This window comes from Bactrocera tryoni, chromosome 1 (assembly GCF_016617805.1).
Source record: "Bactrocera tryoni isolate S06 chromosome 1, CSIRO_BtryS06_freeze2, whole genome shotgun sequence".
Lineage (NCBI taxonomy): Eukaryota > Metazoa > Arthropoda > Insecta > Diptera > Tephritidae > Bactrocera > Bactrocera tryoni.
In genome coordinates this window covers 14,104,931-14,125,953 of record NC_052499.1, presented here as the reverse complement: position 1 = coordinate 14,125,953, position 21,023 = coordinate 14,104,931, and the positions used below count along the sequence as shown (strand labels likewise).

General features: G+C 38.2%; 1 protein-coding gene across 2 annotated transcripts in view; it reads left to right on the top strand.

The window, feature by feature from the left end:
• Positions 1-21,023, top strand: part of LOC120782734 (leucine-rich repeat-containing protein 15) — a 151,023-nt gene that overhangs the window by 85,835 nt on the left and 44,165 nt on the right. For both annotated transcript variants that reach the window (XM_040115167.1, XM_040115166.1), the window contains exon 3: positions 578-688. The gene's annotated coding sequence lies outside the window, so the exon portion shown is untranslated. The remainder of the gene's footprint in view (positions 1-577; positions 689-21,023) is intronic.

Here is a 21,023-nt window from a genome sequence, read left to right as displayed (position 1 = left end):
TACTTAATCAGTTGGTTCCGTGCGAGAGTCTGGAGTTGGGAGTAAGTAAGGTTTAAGGTTCCACACACCGGCTTTTGATGCTTCCTCCTACTTAAAACAAAAAAAAGATACGTTATTCTCTTCTGAAACGCGCATCCAACTGTACCACCCTATATTACCAGCCAAGCAGCGTTGAAGTGCTGCTTGTGACATAATCTAATTACCAATCATTTGTTGCCCCTTAACGGAAGAACTGATGGAGGGAGCGATAGTAAGAGCGGTGGAAAGTATAGTAAAACGAAATTCCACTATTTTAAATGTTTAAATAATTGAGTGTTCACATTTGGGGAGTGTTATCCAAACATTTTTAAAATTACATTTGAAAAAAATGTATCCCTTGATCTTTTCTTAATATCTCTGCAAATAACTTGTGGTACGTCAATATTTTTTTATCGAGGAAATTAGTTAGAGAAAATTCATTATAATCACTCTCAAGTGCTTGATTGTAGAACTCACTGATAGAGTTATTGAATAGGATATTTTTTTTCTAATTTTCAAATTAAATTAATTTTTCCCTTTTAAACTTTTCTCTTTATAGCAACACAAGAGGTTTTCTATGCATTTATTGCAACGGCTTAGTGCTTACCGGACACCATCGATGAAACATCTCTTTAGAAACAGTAATTAAAGTGAAGTTTCCTGCTATTTGGTAAGTCTAAAGAGTTATTTATTTGAAGGTAGAACCAAATTTAAATTTTTTAGCTCTTTAAACATTTCCATTGACATAAACTTTACTCATGCTTTCACATGATCATTTTACGACAAGAGAGCAGGGCTCAAATACAGGTGGAGATGTAAAAATTTACAGAGGACAAATATTTATTAATTATCAATTTGGTTCCTAAATAGATGGGGATATACCCGAGAAAAAGTCGTACAACAATAAAGAGATCAGTCTCTACAGAAATACAATATTTTTTCCAGCAAGCATATAAATAAATGGTTCAATTACACAAAGCAAATACAGTAAATATCTCGTATTAGCCCTTTCCGCTAAGCCCTCTAACACGAGTGCATATTCTTTAAAGGAAACCCTACTCGACACGCAGCTGACTGTAAAGTGACAACGCCTGTCAACCTTGTCTTGTGCGATAAACCCAATTCACGCGCCTGACTCCGGCTCCATGCAACGTATTTGTAAGGATGTGTGTGTATTATATATATATATATGTGTGAACTTATAATATATGTGTGTGAACATATAATAAATTGTGACAAAAAAGTACACGGAAATTGTAAATAAAACGTAAAATATTTAATTATTCATCAAAAATTATTTTGTCGACTTCAAAGTAATCCAAACCAAAGGTAATAGACTTATGCCAACGATTTTTCTAGTCCACGAAACACATTTCATAAGAACTTTTTGGGATTACTTTCAGGTTCTTCAGCGAGAGTTTTGTTTTATCTATCGATCGACTGCAAACGGGTTCCACGAGGCAGCAATTTCAGTTTGGGGAAAAAGAAAAAGTCACACGGAGCCGAATCTGGTGATTACGGTGGTTGATCGATGGTTTTCATTGCGTTTTTTGGGCTTTAAATTTGGTCACAATTGTGGCTCGATGCGATGGTGCCTTATCATCGTGAACAATTCAAGTATTTTTCTACAATTCTGGCCGTTTTCGACGAATGTTCTTACGCAAACGCCGTCTGTACCTCCCGAACAAATTTATCATGCACCAAACCACGAATATCGAAAAAATCAGGAGATCATCTTGATTATTGAGCAGCTTTGGCGTTTTTTTTTTTTTTTTTGTTTTGACTCGTTTTTTCCTCCATTCCTATGATTTTTGAGATGTTTCCTTATCAAACTCATAAACCCATGTCTCATAGACAGTTATAATGCTCTCCATAAATGTGGAATCGGAATTCGAATGATCAAGCATGTCCAAAGAGACCTGTTTACGGTACGGTTTTTCAAAAAATTTCAGCTTTATCGAGAAAAGTTAAGCAAGAACGTGTTTCATATCCAAAATATTTGCCGAAAACATTCGAACGGACACGCGAGTGATTTTAAGCTCTTTTGTCATATCTCTAACACTTCTCTGACGATTTTCAAGTAGCATATTCTTCAACTTTTTAGATTTTCATCAGTTGAAGAAGTCGAAGATCGTCCAGAACGAGGTATGTCTAAAATGGTGGAGATCTCGATCGTCTTCGAAGGCTTTGTACCACTCGTAGCCTTATGTATTCGATAAAACTGAATTACCGTAAGCCTTTTCCAACATTCGCAATGATTCTGCACATGACATTTGGTTGCAATAAAAAATTTGAGACAAATTCTTTGTGCGATATTTTATCCATTGTAAAGTCGCAACGCACCACCGAGGTGTACCGACTTGAGCAGCTGCTGTAAGCAAACTGGGTGACAGATCGCGCTCATATTTGGCATAGTAATTAAGTAAAGTCCTACCAACTTAGTAAAATATATATTTTTGAAGTAATATTTACTTGGAAATTTTAATTAAATTTAATTTCCGGTTGCTTTTTTGTCACAATTTACTTATATGTGTGTGTGAGTATGCGAGTGGTAAAACCACAATTCTAATGCAAACTGGCATTTATAATGTAAAGATATGACTATAGTCATATGGATGTGCCATTTTGTTGTGGTCTTACAACAATCTACGTTGATGTCTTTACGTAGGGAAGTCTATATACACAAATGTAAACAGAGCCATAATAAATTCATGAAACTGATAACGCATTGTCAGGCCAGAAGAAAGCTATTTATAATACTTCAACAATAGTAAGTGACAAAGTGAAACGTGTGCTAAAAGAACAACAATAAAATATGAGAAAAGCATAGAAAAATTGAAAACTGAAATTACATTAGGGTGGTATAGAAATGTACGAAACAAATATTAGTCACGAATTTCCTAAAATCGAATAGTTGAATACTATTTCATATGAAAGCTTGTTTACGCTTGAAGAGGAGTGGGGTGTGTTGCATGAAAGTTGCGGTAAACCGTAACCCCGAATACTATACATGAAAACTGAGTTGATATGTGAGTTGTTGTATTTTTAAGGTTTGAAATTTAAATATAAGGCGAAATAATAAATATTTCATTTTAAGGTATATAACCCTTTAGTCAGTTAGAATTTTCGAAAAATCGATTCTTTAAATTTTATTTTCTTAATTGAATTTAAAGAAAAACTTTAAGAACATATGTGACACATAGATGTTTGTACATTAGGGTAATACTAAATTATCTAAAGTGTGATTTTTTGTTTATATTTCAAAATTTACTAGTTTTTCAATAATTTTGTATCACCCTAATGTACACACATCTATATTGTATATATGTTCATAAATCTGTACAAGCAAATATTGTGGCAACGCTACGCAGGCTATAGCATATTCAAGTTAAAAGGCATATATAACGGTACATTTTAATGTCTTCTTACTAGAAGTAGAATCTCCAAAGAAGTAATTGAATTGCAGAATAGAAGACAAACCACAAAAGCAATAAAATTGAAACGTAAATACCTTGAAACCTCAAAGAATGAAGGAAGAGAGAGTATCATTGAAATACACATATGCACAAATGTAAGTACATGACAGTTCTATAACAAAGAAAGAGCGCCATAAGGCCGTATAAAGAAGAAGGTACGCTTGTCAGCTGTCACAAGTGTTGCCACTTACATATTTGCATTTCATCGGGCGGGCTTGTTTAGCATTGCTTTGAATGTTAAATTGTTTTTCAATAATTGCTGAATTTTACGCAAACTTTATTATGTTTAGATTAGTCAACTTCTTCTTCTATAGCTTGAATTAAGTTTGCCACGAAGTTTGTAACGATTCGAGGGGAAAGTAGGAAAGTTAAAGACCTAGATATATAAAGATGATCAGCCTGGCGAGTCGACTTAGTCATGTCCTCCGTCCGTCTGGCTCTACATACACGAAGTTGATCCCCAGTTTTTGAGATATTCGTAAGAAACTTCAATCACAACTAATACGGCTGTGTAAACTGACGTTGAGCAATACCAAAAGCTCCGTCAGGATTGGGAAGGATCTCTCCGAGCCGTTCGATACCAAACGAGGTTTCAGACAAGGCGACTCTCTTTCGTGCGACTTCTTCAATCTATTATTGAAGAGAATAATTCGAGCTGCTGAAATAAATAGAGAAGGTATCTTCTTCTATAAGGGTGTACAGCTGCTCGCGTACGCTGATGATATTGATATCATTGACCTCAACATCCGCGCTGTTAGTTCTACTTTTTCCAGAATGGATAAGGAAGCGAAGCAAATGAGTCTGGTAGTGAACGAGAGCAAGACGAAATATATCTTGTCATCAAACAAACAGTCGTCAAACTCGCGACATGGCTCCCACGTCATAGTTGACGGTCATAACTTCGAAGTCGTAGATAATTTCGTCTACTTGGAACCAGTATTAACAGCAAGAGCAATGCCAGCCTCGAAATCCAGCAAAGAATAACTCTTGCTACTAGGTGCTGCTTCGGGCAAAGACCAAATTGTATAAGTCGTTCATTATCAGCGAGACTTGACAACATCTGATGAGTCGGCGATGCGAGTTTTCGAGAGAAAGGTTCTGCGAAAGATTTATGGTCCTTTTCGCATTGCCAACAGCGAAATTCGCATTCGATGGAACAACGAGCTGTACGAGATATACGACGAGACTGACATACAAGTAGTTCAGCGAGTTAAAGGTAGCCGCTGTCCACTGGCTAGTCCATGACGCCCGTATGGATAAAAGCCCTTCAACTCTGAAAGGATTCGACACAGTACCCGCCGGGGGAAGCAGAGGAAGAGGAAGATCTCCACTCCGTTGGAGAGATCAGGTGGAGAAGGGCCTGGCTGCACTGGGCATCTTGAATTGGCGGAATGGCGAAAAGAAAAAACGACGGACGCACCGTTGTAAACTCGGCTATAACCGCGTAAGCGGTGTCTACGCCAGTAAAGAAGAAGAAGAGATTTACTATTGGAATAGTTGAAAACGGTACCAGCGTTTTTCAGGGCATTTCTTGTGTGAAATTTACTCTTGGCATTTCCCAAGTTACAAGTAAGGCAGAGATATACTTCTAGGCAATATTCCACTATTTTTTAAAGCAGCTGATTGTATGAAAATATTCCACCCTCTTGAAATCTTATGCATTTAAGTATCTTAATTAAGTTTATATGCATATCCATATATCATTACAGTTATTAAAAATAACTTTAAACAATATACTGTAGACCGAGCAGCCGGCAAAACTTGTGCCGTCTGGGCTTTTGCCTGTAATATCATTACAGTAACAATGGCAACTCCCAAGATGTATTGCATCCGGCAAGCAGCGGCTCGCTTCGTGTTGCATATCGGCCTTGTAACGGCACATAACAACAACAACAACAATTAACAATGGCTACGACCGCAGCTGCACTGGTAGCGACCCTCAAGCGTCGTGTGCTTACAGCTAAGGGCCAAGGTGGAGCTGTAACCTCGAAATTTGAAACTGTACAATTTTTGCCATCTTTCTCACATTTTATTTTGGTTTTTATGGTTGTTGTTGTTCATAACTTGATTTTGTTTTGAATAGTAGCTTTGCGTGCAACTTGGGAGTAAGCAGCGTCACATGGCAGCCAAGTAAAACACACATTAATATGTCTTTGTGTAGGTGCATTTAAATATGTGGGTGTGTATGTAATTTATGGAAATACTATCGTATATTTCGTGTAACAGTAGTTGCCCAAGTTTATGGCCTTTTGTGCTCGCTGTGCCGGATATACGCACCATATGTAATGCCAGTGTCGCCATATTGGTTAACCGCAAGTAAGCGAGATTCGGCACGTGCACAGTGGGCCCATTGTAGGAGAATAATAAATTATAACACTGTTCGTTAACGTTATTTTGTAGGCAAACAAATAAACGCGGCGCATACTATTACGAGGGCTGCTATATATATTCTGGCCTAGGGCAACACTAAGTATTGCCAGGTGCAATCTGACATTTCCATTGGAAAGTTTGACATTTTTTAGCATAACATCACTCAGAACGTTTTGTAATTTAATCGTGAATTGTTTTATTTACAGGGAATTAAAAAATTCATCTCGGCCAAAAAATGGAATTAACTCGTGAACATTTTCGTGCAATCATTTTTCACGATTATCACGACAAGAGTGGATCCATGAACTAAAATCTTTGTATGGCTATGAAGCACCATCCTATAGCACTATGAAAAACTGGTACAACGAATTCAATCGTGGCCGACGCCCGCTCAAAGACGAATTCCGTGAAGGTCGTCCAAAAACAGCCGTTGTGCCAGAAAACATCGATGCCGTACGTGAACTGATAATGCAAGACCGTCATGTAACATACCTTCAGATAGAGGCATGCCCATGCATTTCTCCAACCAGCATACATTCGATATTGCATGAACAGCTGGCCGTAAAAAAGGTTTGTTCTCGTTGGATCCCGCACAATTTGACAATCGCTCAAAAAAAGGCTCGTGTGGATTGGTGCTTCAAAAGACGTTTATAAGACCGTCACAGGTGACGAATCATGGATCTATGCGTATGAGCCCGTAACAAAACAGCAATCGACAAAAAAAAAATAAAAATAAAAAAAAAAAATAAAAAACTTTTATATGGCAAAGAAATGCTGAAAAATAAGATCGCGGTGCTTCAAAAGACGTTTATAAGATCGTCACAAGTGGCGAATCATCACTGCCATCTTTTTGAATGAAACCTAAAAAAATAGAGAGGTTTCTTTTAGGAGGAAATATTGTCTAAAAGATATGGCATACTGCCGCAAGAAAACCAAAAGCTGATAAATTGGCAGTGTTTTAGTAAAAAATGAGTTTTTCGCAAAATTTCGGTTGTTTTTGGCTTGCCCTAAAGTTCTTTAAAAAAGGAAAAAAAATCTTTTATAACCTTTGTGTCTATATTTTCAATGATAAAATTGATTACCAGCGATATGATATAGTGATCCGATTTGAACAATATATTAAAAGCTTACCATGAACAATAATCCATGCCACATTTCCTGAGTACATGTTGTCAATTAAAAAAGTTTTCCATACAAGAACTTGATTTGAAGCATGTCCGATATCGGCGGTATCGATAAATGGGCAACTTTTTGGAGAGAATATAATCTGTGCAAAGTCGATAGCTCAAAAACTGAGGGCTGACTCACGTTTATAGAGACAGATAGACAAATAATCGGATATGACACAATCGACTCAGTTCGCCACGAAGATCATTTATACCACTATGAAATGAGCGTTTTTTTTGTGAAAATGAAATACTAATTTTGAATAAGAAAGTAAAAAATTGTTCAAAATATTGACCATTGCTTTTGGCACATTTTCACCACTTTTCTGACAATTTGTGGAGACCAAGCCAATAGCAATGGTCGTCTTCCGAAACAAGACAATCAGGCACCCAATTTTCGACTTCTGCGTGGGCATCGAAGTGCTGCTCAACCAATGCGTGTCCCATCGATGACAACAAATGCTAATCGGAAGGGACCGAGTCTGGTGAATACGGCAGGTCACAGCCAAGAACTTTGATTGTATTCTGAACCGATTTTATTTTGTGTGCAGCTGCACTGTCGCGTAACAAAATCACTAAAATTACTTTGTCCTGCCTTTTGGCCCATTCTGGTCGTTTTTCTATCAAGGCATGGTGCAAATTGATCATTGTTGGTAATGCTTAGTATTAACAGTTTGACGAGGTTTTAGAGGCTCATGATATACCACACCTGATACCACCAAATTCAGAACAATCAATTCTTACCGAAACGATCTGTTTTTGCAGTCGATGTTCCTGATTAACGCATGATTTTTTTCGTTTAGGATTCCTAAAATAAATTCTCTTTCCATCTGCCTGGTGCAAATTGGAGATTCCAAGCGAAGCCAGGTCCTCCTCCACTTGGTCTTTTCCTCCTCCAGTGGAGGTCTTCCTCTTTCTCTGCTTCCCCCGACAGGTACTTTGTCGACTACTTTCAGGGCTGGAGTGTTTTCGAACATTCGGACGACATAACCTAATTCGCTGAACTACAATGTCAATGTATATCTCGTACAGCTTATCGTTCCATCGAATGCGATTTTTGTCGTGGTCAATGCGTAAAGATCTATAAATCTTCCGCAGAACCTTTCTCTCGAATATTCGTAACGTCGACCCATCAGCTGTTGTTATTGTCTCTGACTCTGAACCATATAGCAGAACGTGAATAATGAGTGACTTATAGAGCTTAGTATTCGCTCGTGGAGAGAGGAGTTTACTACTCAATTGCCTACTCAGTCCGAAGAAAGAACTATTTTGCGTTGGATTTAGACGCTGACGTTGTCGGTGGTGTTGATGCTGGTTCCAAGATAGACGAAATTATCTACGACTTCGAAGTTACGACTGTCAACTGTGAGTGGGTGCCTAGTCGCGAGTGCGATCTCTGTTTGTTTGGTGACAGGAGATTTTTCGTCTTGCCCTCGTTCACTACCAGACTCATCTGCTTCGCTTCTTTATCCAGTCTGCAGGAAGTAGAACTAACAGCGCGGATGTTGAGGACAATGATATCAATATCATCAGCGTACGCGAGCAGCTGTACACTCTTATAGAAGAAGATACCTTCTCTATTTATTTCAGCAGCTCGAATTATTCTCTTCAATAATAGATTGAAGAAGTCGCATGAAAGAGAGTCGCCTTGTCTGAAACCTCGTTTGGTATCAAACGGCTCGGAGAGGTCCTTTCCGATCGGAACGGAGTATTTGGTATTGTCCAATGTCAGTTTAGACAACCGATAAAAGATAATGGGTAAAGAAATTTGCGAAAGGACTGACAGAAGGATCAAAGTGAGTTAGAATGCCTTAGAGGCATGCAGAATCACAGGCAAGGGAGCAGAAGAAAAACTCGCCAGCATTCTACTCATATGGTCTCGAAAAGATTGCAGGACGATTGTTGGGCTAGCCTCAGGTCACAACATATTTGTTTTTAACGATGGCACATGTAAAAATTCCAGAAAAATAAGCAGGAAAGAGACGCCCCCTCTGCTAATATCCGGCTATAGCTTAACCTTGGCTTAGATATCTAGGAGCATCGCAGTTCAAAGGACTAGATGAAGTATCAGAACTACGTGTCCACGTCCTGCACGACGTAAACTTCAGCTCGTATTAATTATGAACCGCCATATGGTATTAAAAAGGACCTGTAGATGTGTGTATAGCGTGACGGTTAGTCAGTGCAACCAAATCTATATAATTCCAATGTTAGGTAGGCAGCGCGAAGCTCTGAAACCCACAGACCTCAGGGTCTCTTCGCGCTTCCAACTAGAAGAAGTTCCCAAGTTGCCCATAAAGTGCGGAGGACTTGCGGAGAATTTATTAAAAAAAAAATTTGAAATAAAATCAATGAATTCTCCGTTTAAAACAATAACCTTTCTCAGCCCAGATATTTTTAAAGTTTTCAACAAATCTGACACACCTACATGCATATATATGGGAGCAGCCCAGACAGTTACGCGAAAAAATATGTTGCTAATAAATTAAAGCAAATACATTTGAATCCTCCCACGACACTCGCCTACACGCAGCCCCATGCATATGTTTATGTGTATGTGTGCGCGTCTGCGTGTCGGTAAGTGATTTTATGTAAATGAAAAGCTAAAGCGTCCTTGTCGGAAGCGGAAATGAATGCTGTTTCCGTTTTATTTCCTCTTGCCGCACAAAACACACACTTATGCACATTCTAAACACACACACACACACATACAAATGCACAAAACAAAAATTAATAGACTGCACTTTGTATGCGCTCGGTGCGAACTTCCTAAACTACAAAATGGCATTGGCCTTTTGTTAGTCGCCTCAATGGCTGGCTGGGTGTATGCGAGTTCCACTATTCACACACACACACACACACACGTATGAGTATTCATATGTGCGCATTCCAACTACAGTTTCGCCTTCAGTAGTTGTATTGCATATATACCTAGTATAAATGCATGTGTTGCATATAACTGTACATGTGTGTGTTTATGTATTTTGCATATGTGTGCATTTCCGTTAGCTCCTTTAGCTGCTTTACTTACTTTCCTATTATTCTAACTTAATGCAAATTCTGGCTTAGCATTTGGCCACGATGCAATCAAAATCTCGTTGCCTGACTCTAACATACCCACCCACACACGCACACAGAAACACAAGGCGCTTAGCTCTTTTCACCTCTAGCCCATTCGCTTGAATGGCGGTTACACTTCTAGGTTTCGTTTTGCTTTTGGAGAGTTGAAAAATGAGCTTGTGTGATTTACGTTGTGTGAGTGTGGGTAACGGCAGTTTAAAAGTCGACCAACACTCTCACAGGCACACCTACAGAGCCACTATAATATTTCACATGCCATGCACTGTGGCGCGCAAAATAAATGCAACACGAAACATTAGAAAAAACAAGAATTTGTATAAAATTTCATTTCTAGAAAATAGAATTTAAAATTTTTTAAAAATATTTTGAAAGGGTTGCCAACTGTATGAAAAAATTACTTTAATATTCAGTGAAGTTATCAATGAAATACACTTTAAAATTTTTTGGAAAGTAAAATTATGTTAAACATTTTTAGCTTTCTGAAAAGAGTTGCCACCCGTTAAAAAAAAAAAAAACAAATAACAATATTTCCATATATAAATAAGAAATACCTTCATACATCAAATGTGAGATATTTGAGCAAAATATTTATATTGACAGAGTTGCCCTTTTGACAAAAACATTGAAGGAACATACATATATTGGCAGTGTTGCCATCTGTATGAAAAAATTTTTTAATATTAATTGAAGTTATCAAAAGTGCAGTGCAAAACTTGTGTGGCGAGTAGAATTTACTTTATAATTTTCAGCATACTTAGAAGAGATGCCACCCGTTTAAAAAAAAATAAAAATAAATAACAATATTATAATATATAATATAAATAAGAAATACACACATCAAATGTGAGGTATTTGACAAAAATATTTAAGAAACATATACATATTAACAGAGTTGCCATCTCTATGAAAAAAATTTAATATTAATTGAAGTTATCAAATTTGCAGTAAGAAATGTACTTTAAAATTTATGTGGAGAGTAAAATTAAATTTAAAATTTTTTTTTACATTTTTTAAAGTAACGCCACTCGTTTAAGAAGTTAGTACATATATTTCCATATATGTATTTATGTATATATAAAAAAGAAATACATCAAATGTACATGAGAAACGTATTTTAGAATATCTAAAAACACTAAAATATTTAAGCTAGAGTTACCAACTGCGTAAAAAATAAAACTTTCCTGATAAGGACCGATTTAATTTTAATTTACAGATACAGTATCGATTTACATTCGCAACAAAAGCAATACAGAAACCACACAGAAGAAATTTAAGAAATATTTAAGTTGACCAAGTTGAAAAAAAAATGTTCACAAATTATAAAATATTAATTTACCGTTATTTACGATTCCCATCAATCGAAATTAATCAAACTTGAATCTTACGACATTTACTAATATCAGAACTATGTAGAAATATTTACAAGAGAACCATACAAGTTCCGTTAACGTTAGGAAATATTGAGATATGTGGATTCGAAATTTCAGGGTTCAACACGAAGTTTCTAACACCCAAAAACAAACGTTGGAGACCCTATAAAGTACACATGGCGAGCTGAGTCGATTGAGCCATGCTAACTCTCTCAGTTTCTGAGATATCGACTAGAAATTTCGCACACGTTTATTTCTCACTAAGATACTGCTAATTTGTCGGAACTGCTGATATCGGATCACTATAGCATTTAGCTGCCATATAAACTGAATAATCGGAATCAAGTGCTTGTATGGAAAGCTTCTTCATTTGACAAGATATCTTCACGAAATTTGGCACGGATTGCTGTCTAAGGCAATCACGTAATCTGCGCAGAAATTGTTCAAATAGGACCACAACAGCCTATGGCTGCCATATAAATGGGACTATCAAAATCAAAATCAAGATATCTTTACACTCCATTATGCTATAAAAAATGCAGTTGTGAATGGTATTACAGCTTCGGTGCCGCTGACGTTCGCGTCTTTCTTGTTTATGAAAAAAATCTACTTTTTTATTGCCGACCTCCGAAGCATGCCAAGCAGAGAATATAATTTGAACTCATAATGCTAAAATTCATGTGGCTCCACGGCTCTGATACATTAGAACATTAAAAAAGGTGTTGCACTTTTATGGCGCCCCACTGTAGATAAACGCCTTTTATGCGCTCATAACTCAAGTCACTGCTTACTAGCACTTACTTAAACACACATACAGATGTGCACTCATATGCACATGAAGACCCTCTCAATTTACCAAGCAAGCCACAACAACTACTATACTCAAGCGACCACTTTTGTTGTACACTTTGTTGCTGCTTATGTTGTAGTGGCAGTTTTGGTTGCGATTGTTGCTATAGTGGCCAAAAGGCATAGAAACTTAAGGGCAAAATTCTGATTACTTTTCAAATTCTATGAATCAAAAGAAGCTCTCATTCCTTTAAAAGGTGTCTGGGGCAAAAGCACTTTTCCGGTGTGAAAACTTTTTGGAGGGAAAATTGTGCACGAAAAAAAAAACTTAAACACTGCCAAATTTACTGAAAGGATTTCATGAACATAAAACGGATGAGCCAAAATGCTTTCGAAGGCTTATTTTTTGGAGATTACATACGCTATGGGCCAAGGTCAAGTAAATTTGCCAAAAATGTGCATCGTGCTCTATTTAAATATCGAAAATGGTGAGTAGCGCAACCGAGCGGTTTAAGTGCGTGGCTAACACTCAGCACTAGCTAAGAAGTAAAGTCCTAACGCGTTTAGATTTAGACTTACGAATTCTTACGACTTCGTACTGATCATGCAAAGCCTCTAATCGCGCTTCTGAAAAGAATAAGCTCTCATAAAATCCATCAAAACTTTCGAAGATGCTTCTAATTAGTTGGATTCTTCGTTTGTTGAAGAAGTTAAGTCCAACGAGCTTTAGCTTCTACCGAAAGCTTAAATGTGCTACATTATTCTCTTCCAAATGCCATTTTTGGGTATACAAGGCTGCATGTCGTAAAAATGGAAACGCTGCCATGAATTTACATTCCTATTCGATGTAGTGCCCCTGCACTAACCGCAACTACCAGCGGAATATTCAAATAACCTATTATAATGTGTGCAGTACGACTCACTGAATCCGCCCCGGCAAATTAAGCTTCTTCAGCAACAAATTTCCGCTAGCTTCCAGCATTGCCAGCATTCTATTGTGCAATCGCGTGTGCGTGCGGAGACAGCCGAAGTGCGGGAGTACCGTTACCTCGCCAAGACTAATTGCCGGGAGTTTTTTTCTCTTACTTAATTAAATTTCCACATTATGCCACCGCAGTAGCAACAACAACAGCAACAAGCGTAAAAGTAGTACAAAGCAGCGGAGAACACAAAACCAATGGCATCTCATTTGTAAATTGAGGCTTATGCATTAACGAGCAAGTATTACCGAGCTCCGTATGTATGCATGTAGTTGTAAAAGCTCGTAGCGCTGATGCAAGTAGCCATAAGATATGCTATGCCGAGCGACGTAGTGCTGTGTCCACCTAGTGCTTCACAAAGCTGCTGAATTTTCGCATTTGCATTTGCTGCGAGTTCGTATTTATAGTTGGCAGAGCACGAGCTGGCAAGGTGTCCGACTCGGCATGGAACACTGCATAAATGGACGAAATTGACTAGGAGCATTGGGCGTTAGCTAATAACGTAAAGCACAAAAAGGGTAAAAGCAAATGTTGGTGAGAGAAGCAAATTTTACAATGAATTAAATGCCCAACTGATTAAAATCAGCTTGATTAGTGAACGGTATTTTTATGAGAAATTGTTGGCATCTCTGTAAGGTAATTAAGTCAATAAATGCGCAGAGTTTCAAATTTAATTGCACGCTGCTCTCATTAGAACACCGAAAATTATAATCACTTCCAGGTATGAATAAATTAACTGGCAGCTTGAGGAGCTTTTCGATGAATTGCAGGCAGAGGTCTAAAACAAAAATAAAAATTTTCATTCCTTGTACATTTAGACGAATTTCATAGGCTATTTTCTGGTTTACTGAGGAAACTTACCATGGTAATCGAAGAGAGAACAAAACAGGCACCCATTGCACTATACTGCTGTAGAGGAGTCATTGGCAGGAGGTGGGGCCTCTCCCCGAAAGTGGTCCTCTGGCTCTTTGACGCCATAGTCAAGCCCCTTATGTTCTATGGAGTCTTAATTTAGTTGAGGGCTCTAGAAAAGACCACACTTGCAAAAAAACTCGGTAGCGTTCAACAGGCGGGACTCATCAGCATGTGTGGTACACTAAGGTCCACTCCAACTATTGCTCTTAACGCTATTGTGAACATTGTACCCGGAGAGATCGCCGAAAGGTGTGTGGCCGCGAAAGTGGCTCTTAAGTTCACAGAATATGGGTTCTTAAAAGAACGCGTATCTGAACACTCGTATATCCTCACACACTTTCACTGTATACCGGATCAACTAGATCATGGTGTCGCCAAACCGAACTCTGGTGGCTCCTTCTCTGTACATAACCGACGAGGGAGCTATAAGTGGGAAAACGCCATTAGAGGAGAGGGGCAGCAAGCTTCTTTAGCGATGGGTCAAAGCTTGGGGGGAAAGTTGGTGGAGGGTCTGCTGTTGGAAGCTCTCTATCAGCTCCAGTTTCAGACTTCCTGACAATTGCAGTATCTTCTAAGCTGAGGTTTCGAGTGCGGCTTCCATTAGAGGAGTGACCATTCACTCAGATAGCAGTGCCTTCAGGGTTGGTCGAGAAGTGCCTAACCTCGCTATCAATAGCGTCGAGTGTCTGTGTGATAGCACTGGTATGAGTGGCGGACCATAGCGAAATCGCAGCAAATTGTAAAGCTGATGAGCTAATAAGTAAAGGCACCCTAGCACCTTTATCGATAGAATAGGAGCGTGTCGGTACTACCGTATCCTCTTGTGTGCTACAGCTGGATAGCTGGGCTTCGCGAAAGCTTGGCCAACGCTGGGTCACCATCGGTACTTGCGCAGCCGCCAAAGCCTTTTGGCCAAAGATTGATCGCAGGAGATCTAATGGTCTCTTTTCCCTCAGTAAGGCAAGCCTCTCCCTAGCTATGGGGCTTTTAACATTCCCTATTGGCGTCTATGGTGTAAGGTTGGGAATCTAACCAGCCGCCGTTTGGAAGAAGATGGGGTAGAAACAACTCAACACTTCCTTCTTGACTGTCCTGCGTTTGGGAGGTCAAAACTTAAACACTTACGAAAATTTCAGGCTTACAATCGTCTTAAAAAAAATAGAACCAACTATAACGAAGTTCCGTTCCGCCCTTTTATAGTTTTTTCTCATTCTTAAGATAAAGATGTTCCTTGTAAGCTGTCTTCGATTTGCCAATTCTGTGTTCGCTAGGCTTGCCCGGTATTAACACTGTTGAATTATCAGCCTTTGTGATTTATACTAGTTGTTTGTTCGATCCGCTACTAATTCTTTTGCCAGTGATCTAGCATTGTTAAGCACTCATTTGTTTAGAAAATATAAACTTGTTGCTGGAGAACTCACCTTACGTTTATTTGAATATTTTCGAAAATATTCAACATTTATTATGCTTAGAATTTGCTAATAATAACTACCGCAGTTGCATTCCACTCACTTAAATCGTATTGACTTATAGAATATTCATTGAAATATAATTTTGCTTACGAAATGATTTATTCCAGTCCATTTGAGGATTTTAAACCATTGGTATGTGTGTATGCGTACATATGTATATATTTGTAAATAAATATATACACTTTACTAATCGCATCTTACCTACACTACACTTTGCATGTGAAAAGTTTGTGTTTTCCCTTCTCCTTCTTCTTTAGTGGCTTCTCATTTGGCCTAAATGTTAATTTTTCAAATTTTCCTTTCAATCAACAATGATAAATGACTCGTTGCTAATGAAATGCTAAAATATCCATTTAAACTGCCAAATTTATTAAACAAATTTGTTTGCATGCAAATGAATGCCGACATTAATACATACATAGGTACATAAACATACACAAAATGGCAAGTACATGCTTTGCAGTATCCGCAATTCATTAGAGGAAAACCACAACTACTTAAAAGGTTGCCAGCTGAGTTAATTTTATTCTGATTTGAAGCGAAGAAGGAAAGTAGAAATTCGTAAAAACTGAAATATGCAAATCCAGCTTTTATCTCTTCACATTTCGTCATTCCAAAAGGCTAAATTCGAGCGGAAAATACCAGAAGTTAGACCGTGAAGTGTAGCGCAATGGAAAATATACTAAAAGCATTGAAGTATAATAACACTTGAGCTTCGTTTTTTGAAATTCTTTACGTTTAATAATTTTTAGAAAAACTTCAGGAAAGTGGTCGCTTAATAATTCAATATTTTGAAATATTATAGACTAGCGCAGAAGCCATTGAAAATGTTAACACTGAAAGAAATTCAGAGTAGGTTGAAAACCATTGGAAACGAAACAAGATATTTATAATAAAAATTAATGGAAGAATAAGAAACAAGTGATGGTCCGATGGCGCACGGTCAGAGCTATATGTTGGATGTATTAAAACTTCCCAGCCAAGCTCTCCCAGTTTTTGACGAGTCATCAAAGATGTGTGTGGTCTAGCGTTGTCCTGATGAAAGACGAAGACCTTTCTGTTGATCAGTTTTAGCCATTTTTTTTCGATTCCCTGCTTCAATCTCATCAGTTGTTGACAGTAAAATGTAGAACTAATCGCTCGACCAAGCCTGAGCAGCTCATCGTGGATGGTTCCTTTCCAATCCCACCAAACACTCAGCATAACCTTTCGAGGCGTCAATCCTGGCTTTGCGACCATTTGCTAAGCTTCAACACACTTGGACCATGATCTTTTACGCACATTATTGTCCTATTTGATCTATTTTTCATCTCCTGTTACTATTCGCTTCAGAAATGGTACGATTTCATTTCGTTTCAGCAAAGAATCGCAGATGTTAATTCGGTCCATTAAATTTTTCATAGACAATTCATGCGGTACCCAAACATCGTGCTTCTTTTTGTAGCCAGCCTTCTTTAAATGGTTCAAAATCATTTGATCATGAATGTTAAGTTCTTTAGCGATTTCATGGCCGCTTATGTGATGGTCCTGGTCAATCTTTTCCATAATTTCATCGGCTTCTTCAACGATAGGTCGACCAGAGCGAGTTGCATCTTTCACATTGAATTTCCAGCGATCGAACCATTGTTGTGCTATACGAAATGATATAGCATCGTCTCCGTAAACTTCCCAAATTTCATTGGTGGCTTGCGTGGCATTCTTCCCTTTTTTATACTTCCCCGATTTTTTGGTTGAATGAAGCTTAAAATCTCACTTTTCCAACACTATATGTATGATACAACACAAGGTGATTAGAAGCACTGGAGACATACGACTACAACGACATCTATTGACAAAATACGAAAAGACTTTTTCGATTACCCAATATTATGGAACAGAGTAATGAGCTGAGTTGATGTAACCATGTCTGTCTATCTGTTCGTCCGCCTATTTAAAACCGAAGCTAACTTCTTTCTTGTTTATTTTAAATTTGGCACTTGAGCAATAGATTCTCTCTAATCAAGTATTCACAATACCGTCGTCTGCACCACTGCAAACAATATTATCGTAGACAATTTATGCTTTTGACAATCTCGCTCAATTGCTGCCAATACTGCAATATGTTATATAAACCGTTACATATCCGCAAGGCAATAAGTTCTACTTAGATTCACTAAGAAACACTCCACAATTGCGTAGTTGCAGATATCACTCTACTTACCATAGCCCATCGAAGCACTGCTGCGCTCCGCTTCAGTTCGAATGCCCTCGGCTCTCGCATTGTTTGTCAGCAATATCAACAGTAGCAATTGCAATTTTGTAAATAAATACTTATACAAATTCAATGAAATATATTGCCAAGAAGTTGCAGCCAGTAAATTGGCTTCGTTTTGTGGCGAAACTTCTACTCTTCTGCTGTGGCAATTGCAATGCAGTTGGGTAATATTACATAATAAAATGCGAAATAATCCCCCTTCTCATCCTTACTCCTGTATTTGATGAATGTGCAAGCATTAGTGTTTGATTTGACGTTTATTTCCAAGCCAATACTTCTTAGCAACTCTCTGGCCCGAAGGCAACTACAGAAGAGGCACAACAGGGGTTTTAGTATTGCATTTGGCAAAGATATTTATCGGAAAGTCACAATCAAAACGTACTCTTCAAACAAGCAACAAATATGAAAACGAGAAATTATTGAGTTGGAAATATTCTAAATGAGAATAAAGGAAATTTGCGAAGTAAATTAAGCAAACTAATTTTTTTCTGACTGAAATATTTACAGTTGTTTTTATGTGATTAAACTTCTGCTTGACGAATAAGGACCCTTCATTGTTTTAAATCGATTTCGCATTGATCAATTTTGTGCGCAGCTTCTTTATGGCAGAAATATATTCTAAATAGTAAAGAATGCATGAAATCATAAACAACGGTTGAAACTTATGCGTGCACTGTTCAATCCACAAAAAAGAAGACTCACAATCTGCGCCATTTACCCTGGTATAAGCCTGCTTAATATCAAAAAAAAAAAGGTTTTATCGAACATAGTGTTTGAAAGACTGAAGCCCATCGTCAACAAACTGATTGGATCTTATCAGTGTGGCTTTCGATCTGGAAAATCTACATTCAAACAGTTTTCACCATGCGCCAAATCTTGGAAAATACCCGTCAAAGTAAGATCGACAAGCACCACCACTTCGATGAGTTTAAAGCCACTTTCAACAGCACAAAAAAAACTGATCCATGCGCTATATCTGAACTTGGTATTCCCGCAAACCTAATACGGCCGTGTAAGCTGATGTTGAGCTCCGTCAAGATCGGGAAGAACCTCTAAGCGAAGTTTCAGACAAGACGACTCTCTATCGTGTAACTTCTTTAATCTATTATTGGAGAAAATAATAAAGAGCTAATGAAAGAGGGTACAATCTTCAGTAAGAGTGTACAGCATGTACGGATTATATTGATATCATTGGCCTTAACAACCGCATCGTTAGTACTGTTTTCTCAAGACTGGATAGGAAGCGAAGCAAATGGGTAGAAGGCCGCAGTCGATGGAAGTTGAGCTGTACGAGATACACGACGACACACACACAATAGTTCAGCGAATTTGGAGACAGCGGCTACGCTGGCCGGGTCATGTCATCAGAATGGATGAAGACTCCGAGGGATGCAGAAGAAGAGGAAGAAGAAGACCTTTATTCCGTTGGAAAGACCAGGATGTGGCCTCGCTCCAATTGGCGACAAGCAGCGAAAAGGTAAAACGACTGGCGTGCTGTTGTAAATTCCTCTATAACCGAGTAAGCGGTGCCTACGCCAATAAAGAAGAAGGATTATTGGATAAGTGATTTGCAAGCCAGCTACACAATCGCTAGACTAAAACAAAAACTTATTACAATTCGATGATCTTCTGTTTCATAATATAAAGTAAAAGATCGAATTCTCTTCGACATCAAGCTTAAACGGCTATAGCCTCGGCTTTCAATGCATGACTACACAAGCCTAAATATAGGCAACATTTTTTATCAAAGTCGCATACCTAACACCAACGAAGTTCAAAAAATATATAGCTTACTGTTTCGAATATGATCGTATGAGCTCTTTGAGAGCTTCCTCTACAATTTAAGATATTTGCAAAATTGTTGGAAAATCGAAAGAAATCGGTAGAGCAAAATTAGCAAGCAGGTGAACCACTTTGATCCAAAGAAAACAACAGCTGCGAGTACAAGCCAACTACACAAACATATGAAGCTAAGTTTTAAAAGATAAAATGCAGAAAGCTGCAGTACAGACTAGATTTAGTGGCCAAGATTGCCAACCGCAGCATTTGCAACCGCTCGGCTTATGGTCCATGCCAGCCGGATGTCAAGTAGCTAAAAAGTGTGCGGCAAGCAGCAATTCAGCTGCTCAAGAAGCCACAGGATAGCTAACGGTAAATGACAGCAGGTAACCAATAAAGCTGAGTGCAAATAAAAGTAAGTCGAAAGAGCGTGCGTTGCAGCAGGAAGGAAAGCTTTCGATTGAAGAATGGCAAGAAACTCCTAAATGTATGCAAATAGAGTGGAAGACAAGCAGCAAGTGGTGCACACATACGCACATACTGGGTGGCAGATGAGAAGATTTTAAAGAAATTTATTACAAATGTAAATATATGCGGTGTGCTGCCTTATAAATATGCATGTATGCAAATGGGTGAGTATGTGAGAGATTCGATGTACATTGGTGCAATGCATATATGTACATACTTGTATGAATGCGGCAAGCAATGCAGTTGTAATGTGTGTGTGTGTGTGTGTAGCTGTGGATCGCCATGCATGACTACACGTACGTATGTTTATTCGCATATTAAGTATGCAGCACAGCAGCCACTTTAACACCTTTATTTACGGCACTCATACGCAGTGGCATGCTCACACAGTGTTGCCGCTAGAAGCGCAATCACTTAAGTGCAAATAATGAAGAGCCTTAAAGAGGACTAAAAAAGTATCGTGTATAAAAATAAATATAATTAAGATTTCGACAAATTTTTAAGGGAAGCTTATTGTTGTTATTCACGCCTGGTTGCTAATGGTCAATATTGTAGAGTGCTAATTTAATTAAATATACACTGCAAAAGAGCATGCTAAGTTTGACACAAAGTTCTTAACACCTAGATGAAAACTTTGGAGATGTCAAACAAAATTTTATATATGTATGTATATAAGTGATCAGCGTTAAGCGTTGTGTCAATTTGGTCAGCGCCGTTTGCTTGTCCATCTACTGGCATGCGACTACCCCCTCGGTTTTGGCGATATCGATCTGAAATTTTTCACACGTCCTTCTCTTCTCAATTAACTGCGCATTTGTTGGAATCGCTAACGACTCATCCGATGTTGTCATCGTCCATGGCTCTGCATCACATAGCAGGACGGGG